The 7,679-nt window shown below is 44.1% G+C and overlaps 1 long non-coding RNA gene across 1 annotated transcript; it reads right to left on the bottom strand.

The window, feature by feature from the left end:
• Nucleotides 1–5,886: 5,886 nt before the first annotated feature.
• Nucleotides 5,887–7,133, bottom strand: LOC109524501 (uncharacterized). Its single transcript, XR_002169978.1, has 2 exons — nucleotides 6,864–7,133; nucleotides 5,887–6,682 (listed from the first exon to the last, which is right to left on the bottom strand). It is a non-coding gene; the product is annotated as an uncharacterized LOC109524501 (long non-coding RNA).
• Between the last annotated feature and the right edge of the window lie 546 nt (nucleotides 7,134–7,679).

Raw genomic sequence — 7,679 nt, 5'->3', positions numbered from 1 at the left:
GTGTGTGTGTGTGTGTGTGTGTGTGTGTGTTATATCCAGCAGGAGATTGGACTCCTCTTCCCATACTGTACCCAAAGTGGTGGTCAAATTTCATTAACTAAAAGAGGTTGGCTTCCAAGTGTCTCCTCGCTGGCACTGAGCTAAGATAAACACGTCTTGCAAAGCTACATTAAACTGTTTTCTCCATTAAAAATCCTGATCGATGCTAATGACGAGCCCCGCACTGCCTGTAATATATTCCAGTAGATAATTTGGCTATAAAGAATTGAGTGTCAAGATCTGACCACATTGACTAAATTGGCAACGCAGCCCAATAGAGGCAATAAAAAAATGGTCAGTGAGTGGCGACATAGTTGGCACACTGGGCTATTTAACACAAACTAAATGAAGGGATAACGTTGACAATGCGACTAATTAGGCCAAGTCGATGCAAACCCAGATAGTGGAGTTTGCTGTTTGGCCTTTTGTTAGCTCCCCATATGTATTGTCAGTAATTTGAACTACATTCATAATTAGTGGTCATAATGATTCGTTTTGAATGCCTTGAACAATATGTTCATACTGCAACAACATTCAAACTCCACACCGGATGGCCAGAGCTGAAATTTGAATCACAAACCATTTACAAACAGAGCACCCGAAGGAGAGCCAGAGAGTCGCAAACCACTCAGTGATGTTTCTGCACACCCTGATGTCATGTGGCTAAGATGCAATCAAAGAATTCTGTGACCAAGAGTTTGACTCCCTCTTCATTTGAAAGCCAGGACACAACACAGGAGAAACGCGGGCAGAGATGGTGTCAGAGCACATCCGGTAGAGGGCCATCAGGTCAGCGCGGGGGGGCACTTTCAGCTAGTCAATAAATGTACGGGCACACACACACAGCATGAAGCGTCATAACAGGTAAACCGTGGCGCGCATCGGGTATATTAACGGCGTGACCTAGCTCTAGAAGAGTCGAGGCGGTGACGGTGGGCATTTTGCCATAAACCACTCTATTCTTCCACTCGTCTTGCGCATTTGGGTTATGACCGTCAAACGCTGGCCGAGCCAAATGGGCCTTTCATTTTGTGGAGCACTTTTCGTCTGCTGAGTGAAAAAAAACGATTCTCAGAGTGTTGAATGAATACTTGCAGATTGCCGCGGAGGTGCCAAATATGAGTTACTTTTGACACGATGTGACGTGGCCACGTGCAGATGGTCAACACTACTTTTCTTCATTTTATTATTATTATTTTTGTTTGTTTTCATTAGTTATAAATAATGTTTGGCATGAAAAGACGACACTGCTTAAGACGGAGGCAAGGGCGGGGGGCAGCAGTGACTCAATGAATATGGGTTACAGATTACTGCTGAAACCATGTTGCTAGCTAGTGCTATGTTTGCTAATTGAGTCATGATGACTAGCTTAGCTTTGGAAAATACTTGAATGTGTGTCCTTAAAATTGTGCTGGACGTCTTCGATATTAACTGAGCTTCTTTTGGGGGCTGTACTGTAAACACTGGAACGTATAAGTGCTGCGTAAGGACTTGATGGTATGGCCCATGGAGATGGACAAGACACCCTTGCCCTATCCTCCCCTTACACCATCCATCCGGCTCTGCACAATTTGCAGGCACCGTCTATGGCGGGAGGATAAGTAATGTCAGGTCAAACAGAAAAGAGGCATTTCGGGGTTAGAACTGGCCGGGGAAATGTTGCTTCTGTGGTGAAGGCCACCGCTTCATCGCCACCGCACGTGATGACAAAAGTAGCTTTTGCTGCTGACAAGCTATTTGAAGTTAAAAAAACAAAAACTGCGATGCTACAGCCGCGCTACTGAGAAATGTGGTTGAACTCGTAAAGCAGCTATTTGCAACGCCACGGCTGCTCAGTGCAGCGAATCAGAACATGCAAATGTCATTGTTAGAGGTCTCGCCTGCCACTGATGGTTGAGTTACCCAAACACAAGGTGGGGGTGCCTTACGCCCATTCCATCTGGAAAAAGAATCTGCGACCCATTTTGGTAATATGCTTTCGACACAAAAACCAGACCCCAATCGTCCACGTTCAAGGTCACAGGGGGACATATCCCCAGCGGACTTTGAGCAAAGGGAGGGGTGCACCCTGGAATGAATACCAGTCGAGTTGTGAAATTTGGGGTAGAAAATGAAAACTTTGTTATGATTACTTTCTCCCCGCAGACAGCTATTATGCGATGTTTCTAGCCACATTTATGCCAACATTTATCAATTATTACTGAGAAATGTGGTTGAACTCGTAAAGCAGCTATTTGCAACGCCACGGCTGCTCAGTGCAGCGAATCAGAACATGCAAATGTCATTGTTAGAGGTCTCGCCTGCCACTGATGGTTGAGTTACCCAAACACAAGGTGGGGGTGCCTTATGCCCACCCATTGGGCATAAAGAATCGGTGACCCTTTTTGGTAATATGTTTTCGACACAAAAACCAGACCCCAATTGTCCACGTTCAAGTTTGTGTCTACGTTCAAGGTCACAGGGGAACACATCCCCAGCGGACTTTGAGCAAAGGGAGGGCTGCACCCTGGAATGAATACCAGTCGAGTTGTGAAATTTGGGGTAGAAAATGAAAACTTTGTTATGATTACTTTCTCCCCGCAGACAGCTATTATGCGATGTTTCTAGCCACATTTATGCCAACATTTATTAATTATAGAGTTATTATTATTGGCACTACGTGAGCCTATTGGCTGTGGAAGACCGTAAACTTGGGCAGTTGTTGTATTTGGCATAATGTTGTGACTCATTTGGAACAAAACACTTTTTGTGGTTGTGGGAATGCTGAGAGTATTCGTCATTCACACTGCTGTAGTTCTCCAACAACAACAACAACAACACAAATTCTCGGGGCAAAAGGTTTTTACAAACCCAAATGAAAGAGCCGAGGCGTTATCACCCGCCTGAAATTTTTCAAGAAGTTTCTTTGGCATTTGACTCGATGACCGTTGACAACCAGTTTGCAAAGAACTTTCCCAAGTTCCCTCCCCCCCTTTTTTTTTTTTTCTGTCATGTTGGAGATGTGGTTACGGTCAAACATCAAATGTCGCAAGATTACACAATTTGGAATTAATTTTGTGTGGAATATGTCCTCGCAATGATGATTTCATCCATCATTTAAGCAACTCTGTTCAGACAGCATCAAAGGAATTACTCATACGCATTCATTGCTCTATGCGTGTATGCTGTTATTTGTTCTCAGTTTGTAAAATGCTCATTTGTTTTGTTTTGTTTTTGTTGCCACAGTTAAATTTATAGCACCCGTACTCTCAAAGACATCAGTCAATCATGCACGTATATTGAATCCATGCATGACAGTGTCAAATGATCTCATGTCATTAGTGTTGTGGTGGCTTAGTCTGCTATTTATTTACAGGCAATGAGTCTTCCTCCAGGAATATGGCACGTAATATGTCAGGAGAGGCTTTAATTATTGTCTCACCAGAACATTGCATGTGCCTTGTGTTGTATCTGATTAGTGCTAAGGGAATCAAGGCTGTAATTGTTTGCGCAAAGAGTGCGAGTGTGTGTTTGCGTGGCTGTGTGTGTGCGTGCGTGCGTGTGTGATGAGTGGCTGGTCACCCATAGGGCTAATGTTTCTCCTTTGAACAGAGGGGAAGTGATTTATTCGCTGCGGGCCTCGATGTGCATCCAATCAGCCCCCAGGACCCTCGGGTGACATCGCCACGGTCATCTCTTCTGCGGGAAATGATGCAAGCTTTACAGAATTATATAGAGTGCGAGAGCAACAAAACGGGGCCTATTCTTGTCACTGCATCAGATAAGGACCGGCTGCTGGATGCATCGTAGCAATTACTGCGCTCTTCAGCTGTGGGATTGGGAAATGATCATCTGTGAAGCGCGGTGGAGTACCATCGCCTCAAGCACAATAACTCAACATGTCCTCTTGGCTAGGCCCTGTGTGCATGAGATCCAAAGGGGAAAGTGACTAAAACAACAGGAAAAAATAGAGATGTTTATTCGTATGTACAAATCTATCTCATCTGAATGCATGCTTAAGTTAAATACTGTCAAATACAGAATCGTCCTTGAACTGGGAATTAAATGTTGTGTCCTCGATACGGGACACGGTTTGTTCCGTATTTTCCTCATTGTACCATGCGTCTGTCACACACAAACGTGAACGCTGAATTTAAACAAAAATGAAAAGACAGGCAGCAATGTGGTATTGGGTAGCCTACATCTGGCGCGTTCGCCTCGGCTCGGTGCCAAATCCTCTGTTTGTCTGCCTGCACGCAGGCCTTTGCGCTTGCCGCTGCCTGTCATGATCGTTGCCGAGTAACGCGCTCACTGCACACTTAACACCAGGCCGGGTTTTAAAAATGGACATTCGCAGCACTTTATAAGCTATTTAAATTAAGTATTGTCCTCTTTCAGTCAACGTGCCCCCAGACAGGCTTTGTTTAATTTCCAGCACTTTATAATGTAGACAATACAGCAGGCCGCGTCTATGGGCTTAAATTCAGACTATAAAGTGTTTCATAATTTTTAAAGGTGTTAACGTACAAATCTTTGTTTTATTTAGACAGATTTTAATAGCCTAATCGATGCTATGCTAAGTTGCCTCGCAGATGCTAACAGCACATTATTATTATTGTTATTATTATTATTACTATATTATTATCATTATTATTAATAGTGTTTTGGGGAGCCAAACCCTCAAATTCGTTTCTCCCGCGTGATTTTGCCGCGACCTCGTGTGGCGTGCCCTTTATTTCCACATCTGAAAGGTGGCAACTCTAAGCACGCTAAGAAACCGAAACACTGAGACAATGTGACGGAGATGCGGACGGCAAACAGACAGTTGAGCCTTGCAAATGACCGTCCAGTGGCCTAAACGGGAGGCACGGTGGAAGGAGAGGCTGAGTGTGAAGAAAATGAAGACTAATGAGCTGTTTAGGCATTTACGCAGTGAGCTGGATAAGAATTGTATTAAATCATAATATAACAAGTAATATAACAATAGCCAGGCCGAGGGAGGTCACTGTTAACAAAAGCTCGCATTACCCTCTGCTCAGTGGCACGATATCCATTACTTACAGCGTAGACACAAGTCGGATTATTCGCTTAAAATGCTTGAGTAGAAACTGTTGGCCCGAGCCCCTCTTCCCACCTGACCTGAATGTCCACGTCAAAAACAAATGAATTATTTTGTTCCCGCGTCTTTCCTGCGGGCCACAAGAAAGCATCAGTGGGACTGTTGGAATTCTACTTTTGTGCAAAGAGAATCGCCTTTCTCACTGATTAGCACTCATCTGACGCATTCGTTTCGACATGCTCATGAGCCCCCGTGCGTGCTTTGGTCATGTTGCCGTTACAAATGATCATATTGAAACAATTGGTCATCATGGCAGCGAGGTATTAAATTACACTATTGTGTTGATGTTTATTTATTTATTTACTTGGTGGAGCGGGGGGGGGGGCGTACAACTACACTGCATCACAGTAGGAAGTAGTTTCTCCTGCTGTGGGCAGAAAAATGACCTTGACCGTCTTCCTTTTTTTCCAAAAACCTCAAGGTCATCCAATTTGGAATTTAAAAATATGTTCTACCGATCATACGAAAGCTCCATCCCATCTGAAAGCCCTTGGCTCAAGAAGTGCCAGCGCTGCTCCTCGCATGCCTGCGTGTGTGGGATCTCGTTCTTTGTGTTGGTGTACAACAGAAATAATACAGCAGAGTGTAAAATTAATTTGCTCTTTAGAGAATAAAAAAAAAAAGAGGGGGGTGTTTCTAACATGACTCCCTTTTTATTTCAATTTCTGGTATTGGATCTCCGAACAATATTGCTGTGTGTGTGTGTGTGTGTGTGTGTGTGTGTGTGTGTGTGTGTGTGTGTCTGTGTGTTGTAAACACTGTACGTGTAGGTACATCTAGTGCTGCAAGTAGAACTAACTAGAATATCCCAAGACATGGAGGGATCGGCTTTTAAGCTTTCATGAGGTCGAGTCTCATGTGGGACGCACTATCGCTAAATTGTGACAATTTTCGAGTCTGCTTCACGTCCAGTAAGTGAGAATGTCTGCTTTGAATGTGTTTGCTTGATAAGAGCCATTGTGACTCCGCATGAGTACTGATGGCGTTTTTGTGTATGTTTTCAAGACTGGTTAGTGAAACAAAGCGGAAAGATGTCGGGGCACTGACAGAAATAGATCTTTCTTCGGGTCTCAAGAAAAGGCTGCTCAGATAATAAGTTTTGTTTTAAAATATACTCTGTCAAAAAGTTGCATGTCACAAAGCCGCCTTTTCACTTACGGATTTTTTTAACGAGCGCGCATTCTCTTCATACGGGACAATTTGTTTGTAACTCCCGGTGGCACAATATAAAAAGCTCATCATAAATATAATTAAATGAAAGTATCTTTTGAAATAATAAAAAGAAATGGGTAAGTAATAGGTCATCAAACATCCGATCATTATTTTTGAAAAGACAGCAGCATATGAAAACAATATTTCTGAAAAGAGGCGAGTGCTTTCTCACCACCTGATTGCATGGCTCTCCCTGCCCCTCCCTCCTGGCTTGTTTGGGGGTCTTACTCGCTGTCGGGAGCTGTCGGTTGTGAGATCCTTGATGAAGCGGATGATGGTGACCCTCATCAGCCTTCCGGCACGCCCCGAGGCCGCTGACGGCGCCACAGCTGGCTGGACGGACATAATCATTTATTCGCTGAAAGGATGAACCCACCCCTTACCGCGTCTGTCTTTGCCATCCTCTTTCCAATCTCGGAGCCCTTGTATGTCCTGACATGGACGCGTTCATGTCAAAGTGGGGTTAATTGCAAAACGAAGCACACACGTGACTGTAAGTTCAAAGGACCCGCACCTACAAAGTCGGATTTCATCGGAACCACTCAGTTGACAGTACAATTTGAACTGTTAGGACAGAGTCCTTGTGAGCAGCTCAGTCCTTCATGCCTTCGTCACATGGATTCCTGCAATGCACTTGACTTTGGAGTCAGCCACTCCTCCATGAAGCGTCTCCAGTTGGTCCAAAATGCTGCTGCTCGCCTGTTGACAGGTACTCATAAGAAGGAGCACATCACTCCGATTCTGGCATCCCTTCACTGACTCCCTATCCATTTTAGAGTTCTTTTTTAAGATCTTATTATTTGTTTTCAAATTTTTAAATGGCCTCGCCCCAACTTACCTCACTGAGCTCCTCCGCCCCTGTACGCATCTGCCTCAGGTCTGCAGACCAGACATCATTAGAGGAACTAAGCGGAGGCTCAGAGGGGATCCAGCCTTTTCTCATGCCGGTCTCTCTCTTTGGAAGGACCTCCCGCTGAATGTTAGGCAAAACTCAGCTTAAAACTCATTTTTATTCTTTGGCTTTTCACTCAGCGAAAGAGTTGATTTTTAGTTTTAAGGTTTGTGTGCATTCTACTGTCTTCATTATTGATTTATTGTTTTGTTGTTGTATGGACTATTTTTGCTCCATGTCCGGCACTTTGTAAAAAGAAGTCTGCAGGTTCTGCGGCATTCTCTGTACTCCTGAATACCTTACCTGTGTCAATTCAAGCGGCTATTGCCATGGAAATGTTTCATTTTGACTCAAGACGTATTTTGACACCGAACCAAACCTTCACGTTTTTCCACAAACATGACAAACTACATCTTGACATTGTACAGAGTCAGACTG

The sequence above is a fragment of the Hippocampus comes genome, unplaced genomic scaffold (genome assembly GCF_001891065.2).
Source record: "Hippocampus comes isolate QL1 unplaced genomic scaffold, H_comes_QL1_v1.1 scaffold21, whole genome shotgun sequence".
Taxonomy (NCBI): Eukaryota; Metazoa; Chordata; class Actinopteri; order Syngnathiformes; family Syngnathidae; genus Hippocampus; species Hippocampus comes.
Note: the sequence above shows the minus strand (reverse complement) of the source record. Positions and strands in the feature narration are given on the sequence as shown.